Genomic DNA, 18,586 nt, shown 5'->3' on the forward strand with positions numbered 1-18,586 from the left:
AGTGAAAATGTTTATGTTCATACTTGGGGCTCCAGAAAAGACTGGGATGATGCCGATGAGGTTTATGCTGGATGATGCTTGGATGTCTCTTCTTCAGATAATAACGATGATGACGATGCTGATTGTGAAGTTCCGTGGGGTGATTGAGATGATGATGAAGACAGTAATGTTTACAATGATGACAATTAAAGCATATTAATGCCTGTGGTGATGAAGACGATGCTGATGAAGACATGAATGTGGTGATGAGGATGAAGGTTTTGATTGTGTTGATGAAGACACTGATGGTTCATGATGATTGTGGTGATGATGAAGACGCTGCAGGGTAAAATGATGACAATGAATCATGAGAAAATGAGAAATTTGTTTTTTGAGATATGTAGAAATATTGTTTTATAACATATATAATATGTTCTAAACATATTGAGGTATTTTAAATAATGTTCGTATCTCCGGGGCTCGCTCAGATCCTTGATACATTTAGATAACATTGTTTGCCTATTTTGACACACACAAATTGCCCAAAGGTCGTCGCAATACGACATGTCAGTTATGTTTAACATGGATTTCTGTAGAGCTCCTCAGTTTTCCTGCCAGTTGCTGCCAACAGTAACACATACCTGAAAACAGAGCGCGCCATCTTTGATCGGCCCGTCTGTATTTAGTAACTTTAGGCTGTGGTGGGGATGATATTTCTTTGTATATTGTAAAATAATTGAAACATTATTTTTACTAGGTGATGTCTTATCTCAGCAGTTTTGATTCCACTTAATTCTCCATCTACATTAATTTAGTTTCACGACATCTGTATGTTTACCTCTTGTTTTGAGGTGCTCCCAGGTTTAATCATCACATATGACGTGAAAAGAATACACTTACACTTACAGTGAGTTCAAAGGTGGGTTTGTATAAAACACCCCCAGCTTTAGGCTTAATTTCAGTAAAAAAACTTTAGCACCTGTCAAATGTGGCTGTCAAGGCGAACATGTTCATGATAATCAGCTAAGATTAACTCAGGAATGAATTGGTCATTTATTCTAGCAAGCTCATTAAAGTCAATCAAACCACTTAGCGCTAGCTGGAGCCGTAATTATGTTTGTGTTTTCAACTGGAACTTCAAAAACTTTGTTGTCTCCCTGACAGGAAAGAAGGGGAAGTAGTAGTCAATGTAACTGAGAGAAAATGTAAATAAAAGCTGGTGGAGATAAAAGCTTCAACTGATTTTCATCTCTGCACCTCCTTTTATTTTCTTTTGGTTTACACTGGAACTTCCTGCATACCACTATCTGTTTGGATCACATGCAGGTATAGCTTTTTGGTAGCTGCAGCCCCATTCTTCGGAGGAACTGAGGGAAAACTGGTTTAGATGGATATCTGCAGAGTGATCAACTGTATTTGATGGTAAAATGCATATTTGTAGTGTTAAAGGGTAAAATCAGTTTTGTCAGGCTGTATATGGGCCTCTGAAAGTGCCTTATTTCAAATAAGCAGAAACCTCATTAAAATTATAATAGCCGTTTCTCTCCTGGTGCTGTTCAGTGTATGCCATGCTGATTAGCAGCACCTGTTACTGAAATGACTCAGGAAACAATAGCTTGTTGACTTTTGACACTTTTGTCATGCATGTAAATAAATCTTCTACAGAGCCCACGGGGGCTTTCTGAGTCCCTCATTAGGAACACTTCTTGTATGTGGAGGATATTGCATTGATTGAAGTTGGGCTGGGAGGAAATGTTAAAGCACACATGACAGCTTTGGGTTTTCGTTGGTGAGCGCTGCTACGTGACTGCAGATTTGCATGGAAATTCAGGTTTGCTTGATTATTTTTCTTTATTTGTTGCTGATTGCTGTCTCTGAAGTGCTTTCCACATTTTTTTCAGTGATTCCAATTAGACCGGTGATGTGCTCATAGGCTGCTGGTTGGAAAAAAAAGCTGAGCCAATCAGAGCTTCAGGCGTGGAATTAAGTCATTTTTAGGGCAAAGCCACTTTGATAAATACAAATTTATTGGGGCTTTGCGGCCAAAATGTAGGGCACGAAGGCCAAAACCAGACTGAATGATGACGTGAAGTCTACTCTTTTCTTCTAAAGACTGCTGCAGATTAGTACTGAACAATTAACAGAAATTGTGATTTGAAAGAACGCGATTAGCTAATCGTGAAGACGGCAATTTAAAATGGAGGTTAATTTTACAGTTTTAAACAGTCCTGCAGTTACAGATTCATGCCGTTGTCATCCTTGTGTGACAGACTTGCTCGCCAATCACAATCGCCATGCGCCTCCTGTTACGGTCCTGCTTGCCAATCAGAGCGCGCACAGGGCGTGCACATTTTTCAACAACAAAAGAAACTGGAGGAAAATGTGGGATAATGGCATCAGCCGAACCGACACAGGCGCGGGGGCTGAGCCGCGGTTTTGTCCGGCGTCAGCTCACACTGAAGTGTTTCAGCAGCGTTTAGCCTGCACGTTGTTAACGTGTTGTTAATTTGTCATTTTGTGTGCTTCAACTACGGATCACAGCTCTCTGTGAGCCCGCTCTGCAGGCTAACGTTACATATCCTCATGATGCATTTCAGAATAAATGATGTTTGCTTATTTTTCAGCTTCTACTATGGTTAAGTAGGCTACTTAGTTAAATTGTTTTTTGTTTGTTTTAAATAGTTGATGTGTGATCGGGAGTCTGCAAAGGGTGTTATATTTTGAAAATCGACCGGATTTTCTGTGCCGTTCTGTGTCTGACTTTCCTGCCTGGTTCATCAGCTCCGTGCCGCTAGACGCAGCTAGACGCAGCTTCCATCAATAGACTGGCAGTGAATATTGAACTTTAGCAAAACTTCAAAGAAAAATCGCGAATCGCAATATGTGGCTGAAAAATCGCAATTAGATTCCCCCCCCCCCCACTAGTCGTTATAGATATTTCTCACTTCTAACTGGAGTTGTTTGTATGATTAACATTATAAGTAATTTTCTTTTTTTTACTATTCTGGAAAGTTGACTTCCACTTTCACGGCGGAAATTAGCTCAAAAGTAATCTTGACTTTTTCATCAGTTTTACTCTTGAGGGTCATTGAGCTGGGTCATATCCAGAGAGTGAGAGAGACACACATACCCCTCTGTTTATTATCTGAGTCTGATTCATGGTAACTAGGTGTAAAGCCTGCTGGCCTTTGCTACAGACGACACAAATGTCATCTAATTCCATTTCTTGTGCCAGCTGTTACCTCAACTCTGAAAATACAGGATTGAGTGACGGCCTTTCTTTTTACTATGTAGTGAGAAATCCAACAAAATACATTACAGCAATGTATTACCAAGAAATGATTTGGCTAGGTTTGTAAGCCAACTTGAACCAGAAACATCTAGTTTTGCAATCAGTTTAGTTTGTAGATGATGGCCTAAACAATGGCCACACCGAAAAATACATAGCATGCATGAAACAGCACCTTCACTCATTCTCTCAAAGGGTTAATGTCTTTATTTCATAAAAGCAATTTTATGTTTTGGGATGTTTAGGTGTTACAGGTGAATAACTTTAGCCTTGACTTATGCTTTTGGAATTGAGTCAGAGAGAGAGAGGAAATACAAAGATAAATACAGGAAGAGGGGGAGATATATTAAGTAAAGAGAAATGAAAGAGGTGATGGCAAGGACAGAAAGTGGGGGGGGGAGAAGAGGTGAGAGAGTAATGCTTAGAGAGATGGGGAGAAAGACAGAGATGGAGAAGAGAATTGGTAGAGTGACAGGGAGGGAAAAGGAGAGAGAGAGAGAGAAACTGATAAAAGGAGTGGGGATGAAAGAGTGAGGGAGAGAGGAAATGGGAGCTAGAAAGAGGGGTAATGAGGAGAGAGAGAGAGAGTGAAAAAGGAGGGAGGTTGTGTGTGTTGTTGGAAGACTGTGTGATCAATACATCTTGGTGCAAGGTTGGTTCGATGAGTTTATGTGTGCGCGTGTCTTGATTATGGCCCAGCTGGTTACTTGCTCTCTCTGACCTTTCTCAGAGCTCCCATGATCCTCTGTCCACAGAGAGTTCGATGACAGCCTGGGCTGTAGTGGATAATGGGTAATGAGAGGGATTCCCACCCTGTTGTATATGTGTGTGTGTGTGTGGCGGGTGGGACTCTGGCATAGCGGAGGAAACAGTTTTTTAGTGTGTTCACTTGTCAGCTGACTCTTTGACTCTTTCTTCTAGCTGCCTATCTGACAAAAAAACACATTGTGCAGTAATGATTAGGCTTGGGCGGTATCTACTTTTTCATACCTGGTGATAGATGTCATTTGTGACATGTTCATTCTTTCCACCGGCAGACTGTGGCGATAATTAAAAGCTTCGACGTTACGAGACCAAGCAAACATAACCACTCAAATCTGAACTGAGCGCATGGAAAACAAACAATCTTAGAGCGATAAACACTGTAATACCTTGACCATGCACACTTAGAGGTTCTTAATATATTAACAAAAATGAGACAAACACTTCACTGTTGATAACTAGATAAAAATCTCTTTAGTTTTTGTTAACTAAAACTGATAAAGTACTAAAATGCATACACAGTGCTGTGCAAGAGTTTTAGGCAGGTGTGGAAAACATAAATAGACATTGATAGATTATATTTATCAATTAACAAAATACAAAGTGAGTGAAAAGAAGAAAAATCTAAATCAGATCTTTATTTGGTGTGACCACCCAATTCTTCTACGTACACAAGTTAGATTTTGGAGGCATATCTGTATGATTAAACAATTATACAAACAGGTGCTAATGATCATAAATTCAATATGTAGGTTGAAACACGATCATTATGCAAAACAGAAACAGCTGTGTAGGAGAAATAAAACTGGATGAGGAACATGCAGTATAACTACAGTGTATAACTACAAGGTAGTTATACTGCATCAGCAAGGTCTCTCCCAGGCAGATATTTCAAGGCAGACAGGGGTTTCAAGATGAGCTGTCCATGCTCTTTTTGAAGAAGCACAATGAACAAGGCAACACTGAGGACCATAGACGCAGTGGTCGGCCAAAGAAACTTACTGCAGCAGATGGAGGACACATCAGGCTTACTTCTCTTCACAATCTGGAGATTTCCAGCAATGCCATCAGCTCAGAGCTGCAGAAAGGCAGTGGGACCCTGGGACACCATCTGCTGTCCAGAGAAGTCTGGTCAGAAGTTGCTTTTATGGAAGACTTGCAGCCAAAAAGCCTTCGACATGGAAACAAGGCCAAGCAACTTAACTATGGGTGCAGATAATGGCAGCAGATGCTCTGGAATATCTGGCTGCAGCAGAAGGTATTTTGTTGGTAAAGGGTACAAGAATGAGTGAAACATGGTGGAGGTTCCTTGCAAGTTTGGGGCTGCATTTCTGCAAACAGAGTGTGGATTTGGTGGTGGGATTTGGTGGTGGAATGAATGGTCTCCTCAAAGGTAAGAAGTACAGGCAGATACTTATTCATCACGCAATACCATCAAGGAGGCATCTGAAAAACATACATCGAAAGTAATTAGCAACTATCTTCAGCATGAAGAAGAACAAAGAGTGCTGGAAGTGATGGTATGGCCCCCACAGAGCCCTGATCTAATCATAGTCTTTCTGGGATAACATGAAGAGAGAAAAGCAACTGAGGCTTCCTAAATCTACTGAAGGACTGTGGAGAGTTCAAAGTTCCAAGATGTTTGCGTCAACCTGTCTTCAGAGTTCTTTCAAGAACTTTGTGCAAGTGTCCGTAGAAGAATTGATGCTGTTTTGAAGGCAAAGGGTGGTCACACCCAAAATTGAGCTGTTCACTCACTGCATTTTGTTAATTGATAAATATAATCTATCAACATGTCTATTGTTGTGTCTAAATGTGTCCGAAAACTCATGCATAGTACTGCACATTTAAATCAAACGAGTAAAACTGAATCAAAACCACAAGCCGAAATGAACACTTCTTAAAACGTTCCATTCAGCTCTCTTCCCTACACATACTGTATATCCGTCTGCTGCTTGGAAAGAGCTCATCTCAGCCACACAGCCCGTATAACTGGTGACTGCTCGGTGGCGGTCTCTTACAGATCTTTTCACAACAGAGATTCCTTTGTCACAATAAAGGCTGTTTATTCAGATAGGAGTAGCTCTTCTTCGACGCAGGCAGATATGCAACACTTCAGCCTCCGAACGAAAATCTTACTGAAACCATCTGTCAAACCAGTCCGCTCGGATTACATGCCTCGAGTTTTCAACAAAGAGGCTAAGATAAAGAGCTGTTTCTCTACAAATTCTAATCCTTTAAACATGTACCAGCTGAGTCTTTAATAAAGATGTCCTGTTATCCCGTGTTTGTTTTCCGTTTGCTGATGGTCCAGGTTGGTCCAGCAGCCTCAACTCCCTGACCCGCCGGTTTGTAATACCGATATAATCTGATGAACTTTTCAACACTGCTCACTTATTCTTTAATTGGCTTTTCAATTCAAACAAATTAAGCTAATTGTCTTATTATGATCCTGTCCGGCTCGGCTCAATTACTGTATAATTAGAGGAGAAATGACTGCCCGGGAAGTCAGCACTGGAATGTGATTTACTTCATTTTCATTTTATTCCTCTCGTCAGCTTCTCTCCCTTTTTAATTTCTCCATTTTTTAATTTTTCATTTTTCACACTCTGGCCTTCATCTCCTTATTTTCTTCCTTTCTTTCCTTTTCTTGTGCTTTTTTTTGTCTTTCTCTGCATCTCATTTTATCTATTCTAGTTCTTCTGACGCTTTTGATTTTCTGCCTGCTTGGTTTCTTCTTTTATTTCTTTGGTTCATGGTCTCCTTATTTCTTTCATTTGATTTCCTGACAACATTTTCATTATTTTCATCTTTGTAGTGTTTTGTACACTGGTTGTGTATTTTTGTCTCAGTGTCATGTGGCCTATTTCCTGTGAGTTCATGGAGTTATAGTTAAAGTTTTGAAATGGCTGTTCTATAAGTTCCCTTATACCGTAAAGTTAGTTCCAATTATGCACCTCTCTATTACTGAACTGGTGTGACTAAACGTTTTGACCAATACAAAAACGCAGTTCTCATTTAGAAGCCTGGTCTGAATTTTATAGAAGTTCTTTGGATGTTTAAAACCTCATGAAACTTGACATGCTACACATGGTACATACAAAAAAATAGCATTCATGCAGATTTACCTGTATGGTCGGTCTCTCTGTGCGTACCTAGATGTGCTGTCTCTCAGAGAAAAATGAATTATTGGTAAGTGATTTGTTGTCTGATAGCCTTATTTTTATGCGTGTAATTTTCCTACTGGTTGATAGTAACCATTTCCCTTCTTTGCTGAGTGAGAGTCCCGAATATAGGCAGGGTGAGTTGAAGCAAATAAAAACCCGGACAGCATCTTGGTATTTAGTGAAGGCCTTTTTAAGAAGGTTCATTGTACTAATGCAAAACAAACCTGGAGGTTTCTTGGAGGTTAGGATCTGCAGAAGACCTTTAATACTGACACACTGTAAACACATCCATCATCGACCGCTTATCCTGCGTACAGGAGTGAAAGGCGGGGTCCACCCTGGACAGGTCGCCAGTCCATCGCAGGGCCACACATAGACAAACAACCACTCACGCTCACACCTAAGGAGAATTTTTAGGGTCCGCGTGTCTTTGGGCGGTGGGAGGAAGCCGGAGAGAACCCATGCGGACACGGGGAGAACATGCATGGGGAGAAACACAGAAAGGGTTTGAACCCACAACCTTTTGCTGTGAGGCGACAGTACTAACCACTGCACCACCATGCTGCCCAACTGTAAACACGAGCACACACTAAATAATTGGAGGGCTACGCACACCCGCATGGTGGTAAAATATATATATTTTTTTCTCCGTGTCAGAGAGGACAGTTACGTTGTAATACCTGGTAAATGCTGAACAACTTGATATGATCTGTGAATGTGTTGCCTGCCTGTCTGTATTTATTTGAGTGACAGCTCCTGCTGTTGGATCCCAGCAGACAAATTGGCCTCACCTGTCCCACAGCAGCATTTACACACATCCAAGGTGGGTGTGTGTGTGTGTGTGTGTGTGTTGAAACATATTAAGACTTTCTTTTTCGATCATATCATTCAGCAAAGTGAAACATGTTCTGTAGTATTTACTATGTGAAAGCTGAGCCTGTAATAAATACAAAAATACACCTTCCACTGGAGATTGATGTAAACTGTGTTTAACAGCTGCTGTAACTTTCCGTGTCGATTGCATCGTCTTACTGATAAATAAGAATCTAAGAAAGAAACTTGACACACTTTGTTCTCGCTTTAATGCCGCTAATCTGAACTGTCAATTGACTCTGTGATCTTTGTTCATCCAGACTAACTGCTCTAATGTTTGCCGTTTCTCCTTCAGACCGCAGCCCGTCTCTGATCTCCTGCTGTTGTTAGATGTCAGTAATCCAACCGTTTGGGAATTTCAAAAACCTTTCTCTGCACATCAGTGATGGTAATAATGCTAATACACCTTCACAATAAGGTTCACACATTTAACACCTGGAAGTCGTCCACTAAAACCACAGTCTGATTTGTTGGGGTTGTCTCTTTTGACTCCTGTATCCTGTGAGTCTTGGGATCAAAACAGCAGCCTTTTGGTCATAAGCTTGATTCGCTAACCCTTTATAATAGCTCACTTCTGCTTCAAATGAAAGCCTTTGATAAAATGCAAAAACATAATCCCTAGGGCTGGACAATCAATCATAAAGTAATCAAAACCAAATTCAGATCCTCTAACCGACATAATTTTCCCATGGCGGTTATTTCGCTTATTTATAAATATTTCCACTACAGGGTGTGTTTATGTACTGTCCCCTTAAAAACATGTTTGTGTGTGTGTGGTCACATGACTCCACCCCGTCCGGTCCTTCTGAGCTGTCCGGCAGATGTTAGCTGGCTCTAACCGCCTTCACTTTCCAGCAGTTGGTGAAGGACTGCAAAATACCAAACTCCGCTGCTCTTCTAACAGCAGCAGTCATGTAACTTGGAGGTCCTTTGATGAAGCTAGCAAAGTGTGTGTTGCCGTTCTGCATTGACATCAATAATTTAGTAAAATTGTAGTAGCAGCAGTCATAATTCAGCTTCAGTCTTCATGTTGCGCCATATGACAACCACATACGTTATTTATCAAACTGGGTCGGACTTGATGAATTTAGCGTGAGGAGGATACACGTCCGGTTTTCAAAATAAGGTGTCTGTACAGGATGGAAAGAAGATTAATTGGATTATATTCACAGAAAGTATAAAACATATTATGTGTCCATTAAAAGTAAATGGACTCATGTAATTTACTTTACTGGACCCTCTCAGGTCTCGGACCCACCCACCATAGACTCTCATTAAAAAAATATGAAAAACCTTGTTCAGTATTCGGAAATATATTCGCCTTCGGTCAAGAATTTTCATTTTGGTGCATCCCTAGAAAATACCAAAGTCACCCATTGATATAAACACAGGTGTTCTTGTGATCCCTCGTCACAGCGTGCATGTCTGTGAGCTGCGAGCAGGTAGTTTGAAGACTTATTTTATCCAAATATATCAGCGTGGAAAACTGATCAAAATAGCTGTTAGGGTTAATGAGTAAAATAAACACATTTAAGCTCGGAAGAAGGAGACACAGTTTCCGTCGTGTATTGGGGAGGATTGGTGAGGGCGGAGGGGTCAGGGTGGATATGAACGATGGAAAGGAAGGAGAGCAAGATAAGGAAGGATGAAAGATTATCCACAAGGACACAGAGACGAAGCCCCGGGCCGAACTACAGCTCCTGCTTCACTGCCTCCCACGCATCACACACACACACACACACTCCAGTGAAGTGCGTTTAGTGGTTGTGGTTGCTGATCTGAGTTTTGCTGACTGCGTCTGAGCGCCTCAGTTAATGTAGGTGCCACTTAAACTATTTTTTTTATGGTTTTAAATTCTGTCTATCTGTCTGCCCTTCTCTCATCACTGTCTTTACCATAATATCCATGTATCTGAAAATGCTGAGGATATAAGTGTTCAGACTGTGTCACTGTTGGGGCTGGGAAAATGTCACAAGCCGTAAAATCAAATGGTCACTTGTTACTTCCCAGGGTCTGAAATGAACCTGCTACCCTATTTTTTTGTCCGCCACTCAGAAATTTTATCTCATACTTTGGAAATGTATGCACTAAATGAAGTAATAACATTCAGCTCATTTAGGCATCATTTAACTAGTAATGTTGTCATTCAATGTGTAATATACACTGGCCTTTTATTGTGGCCAGCCTAAGGCACACCTGTGCAATCCCCCATGCTGTCTGATCAGCGTCTTGAAAGTCTTAGATCTTTGAGTTCAGCTCATGATGAATGGGGGCAAAAACAAAAGTGTTGCCTTCATAATTTTTTATTTTGTGTATTTACACAAACATTACATGCATGTTTGCATGCACAAAGGACCCATGTCTTAAAGCACGACAATCACTCCACCTTAGGTATTTGAAAGGTACCGCAGATGAAACACACAAGAAGTTCACCAGTGTATACAGTCAAAACCCACAGTTCAACCACCAATGAATGAGTCCTTATCTCATTTCAAATCTCCAAGAGTCCATATCTCAACAAAAACCTCCTCTTTTGGATCCTAGCAAGCAAACACAATGCTCATTTTGAGTTTACAAAAGGTTGCCAATGAAAATTTAAACACCGGAATTACCTCACATAGTCCAGCCGGTGCTGCTGGCAAGCTAACCGGCTGTCACTCTTCCACCGGTGGGTTTGGTTTAAAACACCGCCATAGATATTCCTGAGCTGACTGCTGGGTGTGTGTGTTGTGTTTTACGCCAGCGCCGATCACCAAAAATACGCTGATATTACTACTCGTCTGTCTGTTGTGTGGCCTGACTATTTTACCCGTCACTGCCAACAGTTTACCCACATTTGGCGGGTGCTTATGTCAGACTATGTTACTACCTGCTGTCAGGCGGTGGGTCACATGAATAACAATCCTGTATCACTGTATATGTTGTTTTATGCAAGATGTCGATGTATATTATGATGAAATAGATTTTGCGGCAGGGATGCACAGATACCATACACGGCACTCGTATTTAAAACAAAAGGTGCTTTAGTTGAGAAAACCCAATGTTAGATGATGAAGTCACCTATTGTTCCGCCTTTGTGATGGTCCTTTAGTTAATCCCTTTTGAGTGATCCCTTCAGTCTAATGGTTCACATGAAAAATCCTTTTTAACTTTTGATACTGTCTGTGATAATCTGCAGTACAACCAGAGAGGCATTCATAGCGGAGCAGCTTATTTGTTGTCTATGGAAATGTTGGCATCATGTCAAAAGGTTTTATGTGGCATGTTCTTAGTTGGAATCCACTTTAAATTCACAGGCCAATATTTCCTGAATGTAGATGCATTGCTTATTGAAAACGTAACAGTTTTGTAAGCAAAGGTCTTAAAATGGCCCATAAATCCTCAAGTAACCTGTAATAGGCTCCACTTTGAGTCTAGCAATCATTTTGTAAGAGAAGGTGACATGTTTACGATCACATTTATGGAAAGAAAGTCTTCAAACTGAACGGAGCATTTTCAGCAGTTCATTTTATCTACACAAACACTCGGAGAGCAGCTGAGGTCTTCTGGAGAAACAGAAAATTGCCTCATTAGTATTCTTTGCTCTTCCTTCACACAGCAATTATTCACCATTAGCTGCTTTTTTTGTAGTTTATTGATGGCACAATATAATAACAGCTAAATTATCTTCAATTCAACGTGCCATGTGTTTTTCTGTGATGGAGGCTTTTACTCCTTCAGCTTGCTGGTTGTTATTAATCTGCAGGAAATCATCAAGAGGGAGGGGAGGGTTTTTACAGATCTGAGGGTGCCTGAGCTTGACGGTTTGCCGGAGAATAGAGCGAGCAAAGGAAGGAAAAGGTCTCTCAGCCGCTCGCTCTCTCCACCAAGCTAGTGCTATCCTGTCAGTTTGTGTCTCTGTTTCGACTTCTCTCCATCTACCTCTTTCTCCCTCTTTCATTTTCTGCTCAATCAAACCTGCCCGCCACCTCCTTTCAGCATACCTCCATGCCATTTCTTTCTCATGTCTCCATATCTTTCACATGACATGCTAATACAGCTACCAGGCTCATTCTCCAAATTCAGATTTTCTGTCTCTATTATTTTGTTGTTCCTTTGAAGTAATATTTGTTAATTGTAACAATATTAAGAATATTAACAATATAATTATTAAGGCTGATGAGTAAATTGAATTTAAAGCCAATGGAAAACTTTGCCAAAAAGCCTTTTGCTATTTTATTAGCTGTGCCATACAATTCAAAAGCCTCGAAAGACAAGCAGTGCCAGTTTCCTCCTTTGTGTCGATTTTTGCCATAATCACAAATAAGTACTGCACAACTCTAAAGAAGACACACCAAGCTTGTTAGTGAGAATGTACAAAGGATGTTAGGAAAAAGGTTGAGTATAGTTGTATAGGTGGCTAAAGTTGTACTGAATGAATTTGATGACTGTAAAAGACATACGTCAGTTGTTGAGGGCTTTGATTGAATAAAGTTTAAAACACTGGAACGATTTCAGCACTTTGCTTCAATTGCTTTTAATTTTTTCAAAAATAACCTTTTTAAAACAAGTATAAAAACTGGTCTCCCTGAATATAATTTCATGTATTATAAACCCTCCTACTATAAACCTTTCCTCTAACACAGCGATTTGAATGATTCTGTGTTTTATGCCTCCAGTTTGAAGGGCTTAGTGGTCTCAAAATACCAGTTTCTTCTGAGTTTACAGTGCTACATATGGCACCTTTTTTGAGGTTGCTCATTGTGAGTGCACTTATTTTCCAGATAGCTTGAGTGTGTGTGTTTTGTTGTGCAGGTGCTGTGTCAATAGATGGAGTAGTCCTCTTCCTCAGGTGTTTACAGTGCTCCCTGTTCTTCTTTTCTTCTCCTGTCTTTGTTTGGTCCAATAACTATGGCACCATAAATCCTGTTCTGTCAATACCAAAGGCCATAACGGCCTGTCCTAAACTGCCCGAGTCACTCATATGTGGGGAATTTACATCAAGCCACTGTATGACTGCAGGATCTACAATGGGCCCATATTTCCTCTTCATCACTGCTAACTGGATATGGGGTGACAGCAGTAAGAGCTTCAGTGGTACGATAGATCAACAGTGAGCCTTCTGCTTGTCATTTCTGATTGGGGACATAAATGTAGCTCCCTGTCTTTTAAAATCACCAGTGACCAAGAACGTTGAGATAGGAAGGGTCCAGGAGTTCGTCCAGAGGTGAGGAAGGAGACGTTGCCAGGCACGGACTCGATTGATCTGGCCCGGCCGCGCTGCGAGGCAGCAGATTGTCCTCACTTCACACACAAACATGCGCACAGTCACTAAACACTTGATATAATTAAAGGGGTTTGATTTTTGCCAAATTTCCACAGCAGGGACAATTAGGTTTATTACTGTGATAGCCAGAGGCGGCTCAACATTTTAACAACCCAGGAACAAAACCACAATTACCTTATTTAAAGCGGCAGTCACCCAGCTGGCAAATAATGTCTGTAGGCGATGAAAGGCATGAGAGGCCGCAGCAGAGAATGGCCTCTAGATTAAGTGTGGTGGTGTTAAAAACTGTGCGGGCAGTGCGGGCAGTTGTTGGTGGTATTGGCAGAGCTGGCAGTAAGGAACTGAGAAGGTGAAGCTGTTAAAAAATAATGAGCTGAGGGGCTTTTCTTTCTATCCGCTAATATGAGCTACTGAAATCATGAATCTTTTCCATAGCTTAATAGGCGTCTAACAATACAGTCAAGTAACAATTTACCCTAAAGGATTTGAGGTTAAGTACATTTTATTTTTTATAAAAGTTTGACTAAACTTGACCCTTACCACCCACCATCCTTCTGGGAGTGGTTTGGTTAAATTGAAAGTTATTGTTAGGCTCTTGTGATGAATTTTGAGAATTGTAAAGTTTTTGGCCTGGCATGCTGCTTCGAGTGTGAAGAGGCTCTAGGATTTTTATGAATTATTTTTACGACACAAACTCGAGTCAGATCTGCCATTACTGTACTAGCTGTCCTTGAAAGTTCAACATAATGTGAGCGCCGCGTGGGTGGAACAGTGGGCGGAAATATGTTAAACTGATGTTTATATTTATTCCCCCTTTGGCATAAATTGTACAAAAACTGTAATAGCTCCCTTATAGATTTATGTGAAAAATGGTAGTCTGACATATAACAAATATTTAACAAGCAGCTCACTGGAACCCTAAATTACAAAAGAAACCCCCAATTTCCAAAGTAAATGTGGTGAAAGCTGCCATTCAGTTGAGTTTTACAGAAAGGTGTATATTTTGTGTGATGGCATGAATGGCAAAAAATATATATTTTTGAACAAACACAAACTAACAGAAAATGTTAGTTTTTGTCATGCGTAAACCAAAGGATTTATGTCTTTTCAGCTTTTTGGACTTGCAGCAGTAGTTGATTACCTGCCAAAGTAGCCAGTAGAGTCATCTAGCCCAGGAATGATTTATGCGTGGTATGACTGCAATGACCTGCATGCTAGGATAGAGCATGGGAACTACTGGACCAGTTTACCAGTCATTCATATTTGACATGCTGGTGGTTATTTCTCTACCTCCCAGTAGGATGATTTTTGATTCTAACAGCAACACCGTGCTAATCTATCTGGACAGCAGAGTGTCTATATTTACAGTGATGACACAATCTTCTGCTTCCCATCAGGAGCGAACGGCTTCATGGGGGAAACATGTCAGGAAGCCTTCGAGGCCTCTGACAGATCTGCTCTGGCACTAACACAAGATTTACTGTGGTTTGATGCGATTCTTCGAGTATCTGGATTTAAAACTTGCTGAAGGGGTTTGAGTTGATGGTGGCAGGGGGGACTTTGATATTTGATTTTTTTTTTTTTTAAATTGATTCGACTTCTACTTTCACTTTACCATCCATCTTGTAAGAGATTGCAGATAAGGAGGAGTGTGTTTTTGGGAACACTTTGGGCTCAAATTTAGAAAAAAAAGCAGATCTCTGTAATTTTGTTAGTGTACGGGTCATTCAGTGTGCTTTTTTTTTGGCAGGTAGAGATAAAAAATGTTCCGGCTGGATTGATAGATGGATGAGATGCGAGGCCATTTCCTGTCCCTTTGAGCTGACATAATGGGGTTAGGTAACCAATGTGGCAAACACAAGTCAATCTAAGTCATAGCTGCCAGCACACAGCAAGATATTGTGAAAATATACAGAGGATTGTAAATTCACAGTGGTAGACCTCAAGATGGTAATCTTCAGTAATCTTCTAAAATACAGACTTGACCTCAGTTTGGCCTCACTAGGCCAAGAAATAAGAGATTGTAGAAATTTTAAAATATTTTTTTTTTGTATTTAATATGATTTTTGGAGAGCTGTTCTGCTGGGTCAGGGCCATCAACCAAAGCACTACATAAGGGAATATTATTATATTGTTAACATTGATTTGAGTAAGTTGGATGTGAAAGTGTGCTTTGTTCTTTAAACCCATGATAATGTCAATAAGACGAAAAATAGCAGCCAATGCTCACAATTCAGGAGCTTTAGCTTGGGAATGTTTAGCATTTATGTTTGAAAAATGACTTAATACAATTTAATGCAGTTATACAGATGGTGGAAAACAACCTGGTAAACTAGCTGTTTGTGCTGAGTTGATCGACGGTACATTAATTTGATCTGAAACCAAAGCTGTGAATAAGGGCCTTTGAATTAACTAACTTTTAACTATAGCCAAATTTAGACACTTTGACGTCGTGTACCAGGCAATTTCCAGAAGCTTTAGAAGATTTGGAAACCAGAACAGGTTGCAGCTATTGGAAGTACCAATATGAACATAAAACATTTGTGTCAGTCTGCTAGTATCAAAGGGACCAATTTCTAAAGACACATGAGCAGGAAGTAGACCAGAAGGAAATGCAGCAGGAAGACAGGTTGGGGTTATTAAGGTGGTGGTGCGGCTGCTCTCTCTGCCTGCACACACCTAATGCAACGAAATCAGACTCCTCTGGGGGATCTCAGAAAGCTCTCTGTGCATGTATGAAGGAAAGTAGGTTCCATCAGTCATGACAATTCCATCACAATACTCCAGACATTACAGGGGAGATTGTTACTGAGGGTGGCAGGTTGAAGATTTGAGTCTCAGACTGCAGGAAGATCAGAGTGATGTTGAGAGTGAAGTTCTCCTTCACCTTTGCTGAATGACGAATGGTGTCAATGTTCATTAAAAACTTTATTTATATTGTGTAAACAGTGTTTCTTTGCGAAGACAGGAAAAAGTTGCTCGTTATCTTTTATAGTAGTTAGATTAAACTCAAAGAAGAGACAAAACTTGTAGTAACACGTTTTCTCATGTACTGTTGGGTGTCTCATGCCTGGCTGACCTGAATCCACTTCTTGTTATCTGTCGTAACAACACCATGCATGGAAAAATAAGAAAAATAAGTGTGACTTCTCAAATTTGTGTTTGGTTTTAATGGCTCTCTGCAATCAGAGCTGGAGCCAACAGACAAGATAGTCCCACATGGACTCAGATCTGGAGAAGATAAACCAATATGTCATCCCAGTTTTGGCCCACAGCACATTCATTTGTGTTTACACGATCCTCGGTGAGAACAACAAGCCGGCACGCTCACCTCAGAAAATGAGATGAAAGTGATTACACCTCGAAGAATATATTGCAAGAATTACCTCGCTGCTTAGCCACCGCCATTTAGCAGGCAAGCGCTTCCAATTATCCAGAACATGCCCCGCCGGTTAAACTGTGCAATTATCAGCTAGATGGAGTCATCACCTCAGCAAGGCTCGGTGGGTGCGGCCCTCGTCTTCCCATGCCTCTCCTGATTTATTAACCTCTCAGAGGCAGTCGGAGCAAACAGAAGTCAACTTTCATGAGTCATTGTTGCTAGAAGCCTTGGAAAAGCTGTAGTGTTACTGCCATACAACAACACAATTTAAAGTTAATTTACTGCAAGCTGCTTTTACGCTGAAGTGACGCAGCATGGCATTACTTTTACACAAAAGACAATGCATGTAGGAAACAAGCCAAGACACTACAGTAATTACTATCATTACAGCATGAATAACACACACAAGGATCAACACAATGCAAACAGCAAACATACAGGAGAGAAATTAAAACAGATCAGACTAACGGATGTTATGGGGTTAGGGTAACCTAACCCCATAACATCCGTTATGGGTGTATCCCCATAACACGAAAAACATGGCTTAATTTGTCATGATGACCCAGGAAAGAGCTTCTAGTGACCATAGTAACAGCTTGAGATATAGGCAGTGGTGTAAGTGTGATACCTGAGTATTAGTTTTATTACCGAATCCGTATGCAGATTTGGTTGCTGCAGAATGTCCTTTTAACTCAAAACTGAACGACTTATCCAAGTCCGTGTTTAAGATGGTTTTCACTCCATGTTTCCTGCAGCCACGGTGATGTTTGGATTTATGAATGTGAGCAACTTGCACTCAAGTAATGGCTACAGATAACAAAGGTGATGGTGTTAGCCCTGTGTCATCACAGTGTGTCACACACCTTCTGCCTCTGGAGCGCCGTGAAGTCATGAGCTCACCCACACAGCGCCCACATTAACTGTGCAGAGACATGGGTGGGTTGAGGAAAAGCCTGCGACAGAGTTCACAGCTATCAAAGACCTTTTAACTAAGAGGCTGTGACTGCAGCTGAATCATTTATTATTAGTCCTTATTTTAGAGTGTAGAGCGATTTGAAAACGTTAAGCAGACAACTTTGTCTCATTAAACTGATCACACAATACTTTTCATTAACCTGTATTGATGTTGGTTTTGTCAGATGATTTAGTCGCAGAAAAAATTGATGTCACTGTGCAGTCACACAATTATAACCTGGTTAATAGGTAGTTTTTATGACCCACAATTTTATGCTGATAAATATGTAAATGGAAATGACTACATCGTGAGTGCGGCTGTATTGAAACCCCAATAACAGAGAGAAGGAAGGGACTGAGCAAAGGTTTAACCAGCGGAGACTCTTTCCCGCTCGTTGCCAGACTGTGATGCACAGTTTTGTAGTTGGCTGACTAAATAAAAGTATGAGATGAGGGGATTTTTCTTGATATATAGATGTATTAAACTGGAATCATGCTTCTGCTGAGATTAACATCTGTCTCAAACCTCAGCAGTTATTGGTAACAGCGCAGACCCGTGCATCAAGCATTGGTTAATCCAACATCCTGTTTGTTGAGTTTTTTCAGCAAAGCCCTTCCACAAGTATCATCCAGTAAAGTAAGGAACTAAATCCGTCTTCGAGGCACTTAATATTGTTGCCCGTCATGTCATCATTGTCCTGTCCATTTATGTTGATAATGTTCTGTTCCCTGAAATGTTCCATGTTATCTTCACACGGGGGTTTGCTAAATGTGACACTGCTTCCGAGGGGATAATCTGTTCAAGTAGAATAGAAACACACATGGGAACATGTTCCAACAACACACATAACCGTTCACTTACATGCAGCTGAGATCTTTATGAAAATGAGCTGAAAATGCTAGTGTACTTTTTT

The 18,586-nt window shown here is 40.6% G+C and overlaps 1 protein-coding gene across 3 annotated transcripts in view; it reads left to right on the forward strand.

Annotated features, from left to right (window-relative positions):
- Positions 1–18,586, forward strand: part of LOC119915620 (glutamate receptor ionotropic, delta-1-like) — a 580,442-nt gene that overhangs the window by 21,642 nt on the left and 540,214 nt on the right. The window lies entirely within an intron of this gene.

The sequence above is a fragment of the Micropterus salmoides genome, unplaced genomic scaffold (assembly GCF_014851395.1).
Source record: "Micropterus salmoides isolate LMB-PRFRI ecotype aquatic unplaced genomic scaffold, ASM1485139v1 Ms_hic_scaffold_21, whole genome shotgun sequence".
NCBI lineage: Eukaryota > Metazoa > Chordata > Actinopteri > Centrarchiformes > Centrarchidae > Micropterus > Micropterus salmoides.